The sequence below is a fragment of the Podarcis vaucheri genome, assembly GCF_965113315.1.
Source record: "Podarcis vaucheri genome assembly, chromosome: 9".
NCBI classification, from domain to species: Eukaryota; Metazoa; Chordata; class Lepidosauria; order Squamata; family Lacertidae; genus Podarcis; species Podarcis vaucheri.
The window spans coordinates 69,406,402-69,413,994 of record NC_138767.1 but is presented as its reverse complement, the minus strand read 5'-3'; positions in this window follow the sequence as shown (position 1 = coordinate 69,413,994).

The window sequence follows — 7,593 nt, the reverse complement described above, 5'->3', positions numbered from 1 at the left end:
TGACTTTTGGCAATTCACTCAAAAATGGTGCCAAAAGCTTGAAAATGCTCTCCTGAAAGGTTTGGCACTCGAAACAGAAGGCTTTTTATCACAGGACAAGAAATCAGCCCTCAAAAACTTAACGGGCAGAAAATATTTTTTTGAAAAAATCCCTAAGCCCCGGTCGGGGTCACAATTTCAGCAAAAATCTGACTTTTGGCAATTCACTCAAAAATGGTGCCAGAAGCTTGCAAATGATCCCCTGAAAGCTTTGGCGATGGAAACAGAAGGCTTTTTATCACAGGACAAGAAATCAGCCCTCAAAAACTTAACCGGCAGAAAATATTTTTTTGAAAAAATCCCTAAGCCCCGGGGTCACAATTTCAGCAAAAATCTGACTTTTGGCAATTTACTCAAAAATGATGCCAGAAGCTTGCAAATGATCCCCTGAAAGCTTTGGCGATGGAAACAGAAGGCTTTTTATCACAGGACAAGAAATCAGCCCTCAAAAACGTAACCGGCAAAAAATATTTTTTTGAAAAAATCCCTAAGCCCCGGGGTCACAATTTCAGCCAAAATCTGACTTTTGGCAATTCACTCAAAAATGGTGCCAGAAGCTTGCAAATGCTCCCCTGAATGCTTTGGCGATGGAAACAGAAGGCTTTTTATCACAGGACAAGAAATCAGCCCTCAAAAACTTAACCGGCAGAAAATATTTTTTTGAAAAAATCCCTAAGCCCCGGGGTCACAATTTCAGCAAAAATCTGACTTTTGGCAATTCACTCAAAAATGGTGCCAGAAGCTTGCAAATGATCCCCTGAAAGCTTTGGGGATGGAAACAGAAGGCTTTTTATCACAGGACAAGAAATCAGCCCTCAAAAACTTAACCGGCAGAAAATATTTTTTTGAAAAAATCCCTAAGCCCCGGGGTCACAATTTCAGCAAAAATCTGACTTTTGGCAATTCACTCAAAAATGGTGCCAACCGGTTGTAAATGCTCACCTGAAAGCTTTGGCGATGGAAACAGAAGGCTTTTTATCACAGGACAAGAAATCAGCCCCCATAAACTTAACCGGCAGAAAATATTTTTTTGAAAAAATCCCTAAGCCCCGGGGTCACAATTTCAGCAAAAATCTGACTTTTGGCAATTCACTCAAAAATGGTGCCAAAAGCTTGAAAATGCTCCCCTGAAAGCTTTGGCGATGGAAACAGAAGGCCTTTTAACACAGGACAAGAAATCAGCCCTCAAAAACTTAACCGGCAGAAAATATTTTTTTGAAAAAATCCCTAAGCCCCGGGGTCACAATTTCAGCAAAAATCTGACTTTTGGCAATTCACTCAAAAATGGTGCCAGAAGCTTGCAAATGATCCCATGAAAGCTTTGGCGATGGAAACAGAAGGCTTTTTATCACAGGACAAGAAATCAGCCCTCAAAAACGTAACCGGCAAAAAATATTTTTTTGAAAAAATCCCTAAGCCCCGGGGTCACAATTTCAACAAAAATCTGACTTTTGGCAATTCACTCAAAAATGGTGCCAGAAGCTTGCAAATGATCCCCTGAAAGCTTTGGCGATGGAAACAGAAGGCTTTTTATCACAGGACAAGAAATCAGCCCTCAAAAACTTAACCGGCAGAAAATATTTTTTTGAAAAAATCCCTAAGCCCCGGGGTCACAATTTCAGCAAAAATCTGACTTTTGGCAATTCACTCAAAAATGGTGCCAACCGGTTGTAAATGCTCACCTGAAAGCTTTGGCGATGGAAACAGAAGGCTTTTTATCACAGGACAAGAAATCAGACCTCATAAACTTAACCGGCAGAAAATATTTTTTTGAAAAAATCCCTAAGCCCCGGGGTCACAATTTCAGCAAAAATCTGACTTTTGGCAATTCACTCAAAAATGGTGCCAACCGGTTGTAAATGCTCACCTGAAAGCTTTGGCGATGGAAACAGAAGGCTTTTTATCACAGGACAAGAAATCAGCCCCCATAAACTTAACCGGCAGAAAATATTTTTTTGAAAAAATCCCTAAGCCCCGGGGTCACAATTTCAGCAAAAATCTGACTTTTGGCAATTCACTCAAAAATGGTGCCAAAAGCTTGAAAATGCTCCCCTGAAAGCTTTGGCGATGGAAACAGAAGGCCTTTTAACACAGGACAAGAAATCAGCCCTCAAAAACTTAACCGGCAGAAAATATTTTTTTGAAAACATCCCTAAGCCCCGGGGTCACAATTTCAGCAAAAATCTGACTTTTGGCAATTCACTCAAAAATGGTGCCAGAAGCTTGCAAATGATCCCATGAAAGCTTTGGCGATGGAAACAGAAGGCTTTTTATCACAGGACAAGAAATCAGCCCTCAAAAACGTAACCAGCAAAAAATATTTTTTTGAAAAAATCCCTAAGCCCCGGGGTCACAATTTCAGCCAAAATCTGACTTTTGGCAATTCACTCAAAAATGGTGCCAGAAGCTTGCAAATGCTCCCCTGAATGCTTTGACGATGGAAACAGAAGGCTTTTTATCACAGGACAAGAAATCAGCCCTCAAAAACTTAACCGGCAGAAAATATTTTTTTGAAAAAATCCCTAAGCCCCGGGGTCACAATTTCAGCAAAAATCTGACTTTTGGCAATTCACTCAAAAATGGTGCCAGAAGCTTGCAAATGATCCCCTGAAAGCTTTGGCGATGGAAACAGAAGGCTTTTTATCACAGGACAAGAAATCAGCCCTCAAAAACTTAACCGGCAGAAAATATTTTTTTGAAAAAATCCCTAAGCCCCGGGGTCACAATTTCAGCAAAAATCTGACTTTTGGCAATTCACTCAAAAATGGTGCCAACCGGTTGTAAATGCTCACCTGAAAGCTTTGGCGATGGAAACAGAAGGCTTTTTATCACAGGACAAGAAATCAGACCTCATAAACTTAACCGGCAGAAAATATTTTTTTGAAAAAATCCCTAAGCCCCGGGGTCACAATTTCAGCAAAAATCTGACTTTTGGCAATTCACTCAAAAATGGTGCCAGAAGCTTGCAAATGATGCCCTGAAAGCTTTGGGGATGGAAACAGAAGGCTTTTTATCACAGGACAAGAAATCAGCCTTCAAAAACTTAACCGGCAGAAAATATTTTTTTGAAAAAATCCCTAAGCCCCGGGGTCACAATTTCAGCAAAAATCTGACTTTTGGCAATTCACTCAAAAATGGTGCCAGAAGCTTGCAAATGATGCCCTGAAAGCTTTGGGGATGGAAACAGAAGGCTTTTTATCACAGGACAAGAAATCAGCCCTCAAAAAGTTAACCGGCAGAAAATATTTTTTTGAAAAAATCCCTAAGCCCCGGGGTCACAATTTCAGCAAAAATCTGACTTTTGGCAATTCACTCAAAAATGGTGCCAGAAGCTTGCAAATGATGCCCTGAAAGCTTTGGCGATGGAAACAGAAGGCTTTTTATCACAGGACAAGAAATCAGCCCTCAAAAACGTAACCGGCAGAAAATATTTTTTTGAAAAAATCCCTAAGCCCCGGGGTCACAATTTCAGCAAAAATCTGACTTTTGGCAATTCACTCAAAAATGGTGCCAGAAGCTTGCAAATGATCCCCTGAAAGCTTTGGCGATGGAAACAGAAGGCTTTTTATCACAGGACAAGAAATCAGCCCTCAAAAACTTAACCGGCAGAAAATATTTTTTTGAAAAAATCCCTAAGCCCCGGGGTCACAATTTCAGCAAAAATCTGACTTTTGGCAATTCACTCAAAAATGGTGCCAAAAGCTTGAAAATGCTCTCCTGAAAGGTTTGGCACTCGAAACAGAAGGCTTTTTATCACAGGACAAGAAATCAGCCCTCAAAAACTTAACGGGCAGAAAATATTTTTTTGAAAAAATCCCTAAGCCCCGGTCGGGGTCACAATATCAGCAAAAATCTGACTTTTGGCAATTCACTCAAAAATGGTGCCAGAAGCTTGCAAATGATCCCCTGAAAGCTTTGGCGATGGAAACAGAAGGCTTTTTATCACAGGACAAGAAATCAGCCCTCAAAAACTTAACCGGCAGAAAATATTTTTTTGAAAAAATCCCTAAGCCCCGGGGTCACAATTTCAGCAAAAATCTGACTTTTGGCAATTTACTCAAAAATGATGCCAGAAGCTTGCAAATGATCCCCTGAAAGCTTTGGCGATGGAAACAGAAGGCTTTTTATCACAGGACAAGAAATCAGCCCTCAAAAACGTAACCGGCAAAAAATATTTTTTTGAAAAAATCCCTAAGCCCCGGGGTCACAATTTCAGCCAAAATCTGACTTTTGGCAATTCACTCAAAAATGGTGCCAGAAGCTTGCAAATGCTCCCCTGGATGCTTTGGCGATGGAAACAGAAGGCTTTTTATCACAGGACAAGAAATCAGCCCTCAAAAACTTAACCGGCAGAAAATATTTTTTTGAAAAAATCCCTAAGCCCCGGGGTCACAATTTCAGCAAAAATCTGACTTTTGGCAATTCACTCAAAAATGGTGCCAGAAGCTTGCAAATGATCCCCTGAAAGCTTTGGCGATGGAAACAGAAGGCTTTTTATCACAGGACAAGAAATCAGCCCTCAAAAACTTAACCGGCAGAAAATATTTTTTTGAAAAAATCCCTAAGCCCCGGGGTCACAATTTCAGCAAAAATCTGACTTTTGGCAATTCACTCAAAAATGGTGCCAGAAGCTTGCAAATGATCCCCTGAAAGCTTTGGCGATGGAAACAGAAGGCTTTTTATCACAGGACAAGAAATCAGCCCTCAAAAACTTAACCGGCAGAAAATATTTTTTTGAAAAAATCCCTAAGCCCCGGGGTCACAATTTCAGCAAAAATCTGACTTTTGGCAATTCACTCAAAAATGGTGCCAACCGGTTGTAAATGCTCACCTGAAAGCTTTGGCGATGGAAACAGAAGGCTTTTTATCACAGGACAAGAAATCAGCCCCCATAAACTTAACCGGCAGAAAATATTTTTTTGAAAAAATCCCTAAGCCCCGGGGTCACAATTTCAGCAAAAATCTGACTTTTGGCAATTCACTCAAAAATGGTGCCAAAAGCTTGAAAATGCTCCCCTGAAAGCTTTGGCGATGGAAACAGAAGGCCCTTTAACACAGGACAAGAAATCAGCCCTCAAAAACTTAACCGGCAGAAAATATTTTTTTGAAAAAATCCCTAAGCCCCGGGGTCACAATTTCAGCAAAAATCTGACTTTTGGCAATTCACTCAAAAATGGTGCCAGAAGCTTGCAAATGATCCCATGAAAGCTTTGGCGATGGAAACAGAAGGCTTTTTATCACAGGACAAGAAATCAGCCCTCTAAAACGTAACCGGCAAAAAATATTTTTTTGAAAAAATCCCTAAGCCCCGGGGTCACAATTTCAGCCAAAATCTGACTTTTGGCAATTCACTCAAAAATGGTGCCAGAAGCTTGCAAATGCTCCCCTGAATGCTTTGGCGATGGAAACAGAAGGCTTTTTATCACAGGACAAGAAATCAGCCCTCAAAAACTTAACCGGCAGAAAATATTTTTTTGAAAAAATCCCTAAGCCCCGGGGTCACAATTTCAGCAAAAATCTGACTTTTGGCAATTCACTCAAAAATGGTGCCAGAAGCTTGCAAATGATCCCCTGAAAGCTTTGGCGATGGAAACAGAAGGCTTTTTATCACAGGACAAGAAATCAGCCCTCAAAAACTTAACCGGCAGAAAATATTTTTTTGAAAAAATCCCTAAGCCCCGGGGTCACAATTTCAGCAAAAATCTGACTTTTGGCAATTCACTCAAAAATGGTGCCAACCGGTTGTAAATGCTCACCTGAAAGCTTTGGCGATGGAAACAGAAGGCTTTTTATCACAGGACAAGAAATCAGCCCTCAAAAACTTAACCGGCAGAAAATATTTTTTTGAAAAAATCCCTAAGCCCCGGGGTCACAATTTCAGCAAAAATCTGACTTTTGGCAATTCACTCAAAAATGGTGCCAGAAGCTTGCAAATGATGCCCTGAAAGCTTTGGGGATGGAAACAGAAGACTTTTTATCACAGGACAAGAAATCAGCCCTCAAAAACTTAACCGGCAGAAAATATTTTTTTGAAAAAATCCCTAAGCCCCGGGGTCACAATTTCAGCAAAAATCTGACTTTTGGCAATTCACTCAAAAATGGTGCCAGAAGCTTGCAAATGATGCCCTGAAAGCTTTGGGGATGGAAACAGAAGGCTTTTTATCACAGGACAAGAAATCAGCCCTCAAAAAGTTAACCGGCAGAAAATATTTTTTTGAAAAAATCCCTAAGCCCCGGGGTCACAATTTCAGCAAAAATCTGACTTTTGGCAATTCACTCAAAAATGGTGCCAGAAGCTTGCAAATGATGCCCTGAAAGCTTTGGCGATGGAAACAGAAGGCTTTTTATCACAGGACAAGAAATCAGCCCTCAAAAACGTAACCGGCAGAAAATATTTTTTTGAAAAAATCCCTAAGCCCCGGGGTCACAATTTCAGCAAAAATCTGACTTTTGGCAATTCACTCAAAAATGGTGCCAGAAGCTTGCAAATGATGCCCTGAAAGCTTTGGGGATGGAAACAGAAGGCTTTTTATCACAGGACAAGAAATCAGCCCTCAAAAACTTAACCGGCAGAAAATATTTTTTTGAAAAAATCCCTAAGCCCCGGGGTCACAATTTCAGCAAAAATCTGACTTTTGGCAATTCACTCAAAAATGGTGCCAGAAGCTTGCAAATGATCCCCTGAAAGCTTTGGCGATGGAAACAGAAGGCTTTTTATCACAGGACAAGAAATCAGCCCTCAAAAACTTAACCGGCAGAAAATATTTTTTTGAAAAAATCCCTAAGCCCCGGGGTCACAATTTCAGCAAAAATCTGACTTTTGGCAATTCACTCAAAAATGGTGCCAAAAGCTTGAAAATGCTCTCCTGAAAGTTTTGGCACTCGAAACAGAAGGCTTTTTATCACAGGACAAGAAATCAGCCCTCAAAAACTTAACGGGCAGAAAATATTTTTCTGAAAAAATCCCTAAGCCCCGGTCGGGGTCACAATTTCAGCAAAAATCTGACTTTTGGCAATTCACTCAAAAATGGTGCCAGAAGCTTGCAAATGATCCCCTGAAAGCTTTGGCGATGGAAACAGAAGGCTTTTTATCACAGGACAAGAAATCAGCCCTCAAAAACTTAACCGGCAGAAAATATTTTTTTGAAAAAATCCCTAAGCCCCGGGGTCACAATTTCAGCAAAAATCTGACTTTTGGCAATTTACTCAAAAATGATGCCAGAAGCTTGCAAATGATCCCCTGAAAGCTTTGGCGATGGAAACAGAAGGCTTTTTATCACAGGACAAGAAATCAGCCCTCAAAAACGTAACCGGCAAAAAATATTTTTTTGAAAAAATCCCTAAGCCCCGGGGTCACAATTTCAGCCAAAATCTGACTTTTGGCAATTCACTCAAAAATGGTGCCAGAAGCTTGCAAATGATCCCCTGAAAGCTTTGGCGATGGAAACAGAAGGCTTTTTATCACAGGACAAGAAATCAGCCCTCAAAAACTTAACCGGCAGAAAATATTTTTTTGAAAAAATCCCTAAGCCCCGGGGTCACAATTTCAGCAAA